This window comes from Xiphophorus maculatus, chromosome 5, assembly GCF_002775205.1.
Source record: "Xiphophorus maculatus strain JP 163 A chromosome 5, X_maculatus-5.0-male, whole genome shotgun sequence".
Lineage (NCBI taxonomy): Eukaryota > Metazoa > Chordata > Actinopteri > Cyprinodontiformes > Poeciliidae > Xiphophorus > Xiphophorus maculatus.
Genome location: NC_036447.1, coordinates 15,494,200 through 15,495,539, shown reverse-complemented (window position 1 = coordinate 15,495,539; position 1,340 = coordinate 15,494,200).

The window sequence follows — 1,340 nt, the reverse complement described above, 5'->3', positions numbered from 1 at the left end:
GCTGCTCTCAGCCAATAACAGGCGGAGTCACATGTTGCTTTACCAAAATACTGAGAGGCGTTCACCCATTGGCCAAAGGGTCGTGATAGCGATGGCTGCACACATTTCCAAAATATGTGGCACATTTAACTGTATCTGCTAAAGTCAGAATGCCTCTACAGTCTCAGTGAAACATATTTTAGTTCCACTGCAGGCTTTCAGTCAGCTATGTTTTGAACCAACCGAGGACAAAGCTCCATAATAATGATGGGAAATGTCAACATATGAAGTAGTGAGCATTAGTGTGTTTGTGTCTGTGCACCAGATGCTTGACTGTCCCAGCTTAACTTGATAACAGTGTCAGCAGCATCCGCATCATCTGTCTGCTAAGGGGTCACTGCAGAACCAGCTCTACTGGAGTGGATTGGACTGCTAGTTTTTGCATCTTTAGAAATAAAGCAATTAGTCAGAGGTGACTACAAATAAAAATCACAGACTTTAATTTACAATTTATACAGACTGAGCATAACATTATGGGAAGAGAGAATTCCACTTATTATTGCTTCACCATGTTGTTTTTAAGTGGGTAGGACTGGTCAGGAAGCAAGGGAGAATTTCATAGTTGATGTGTGGGAAGGAAGAAAGAGGGGCAAGCAGACAGGTTTTTTGTGATGGCAAGATGATGAAGTGTTCATCACACAAATATCCCATTATGACAATATGGAAAAACGTTTTTGAGATTTTTGCAAATGTATTAAAAATAGAAAACCAAGAAATCACATTTATGAGGTGAACAAGAACCCAGTGGTCACTCTGTCAGAGCTCCAGCGTTTCTCTATAGAGGAGGAGAGAGGAGAACCGTCCACAAGGACCGCCATCTCTGCAACAATCCACCAAACATTCCTGTATGATAGAGTGGCCAGACAAAAGTCTCTTCTTAATCAAAGTGCCTGAAGGACTCTCAGATCATAAGCAACAAGACTCCATGATCTGACGAGACAAAGATTGAACTCTTTGATATAAAGCTCATCAAGTATAAAGGCCAATACGAAGCATGCTGGTGGCAGCTTCATGCTATCTGGATGTTTTTATACATCCTGGGTGAAAACCTGCTCCAGAGTACTCTTGACTTCAGAATAGGGCGATGCTTCTTTCTTCAGCAGGACAACGACCCAACGCACATGGCCAAGATCTTAAAGAAGACGCTTCAGAACCACTCTGTGAATGTCCTGGAGGGACCAGGCCATGAGTCCAGACTTGGATTTGATGGAACAGAACTGAAAACTGCTGCACAGACACCTCCCACCCAAAGGAGCTGAGAGGTTCTGCAAAGAAGAATGTGTGAAATCTGCTCAGTTAGT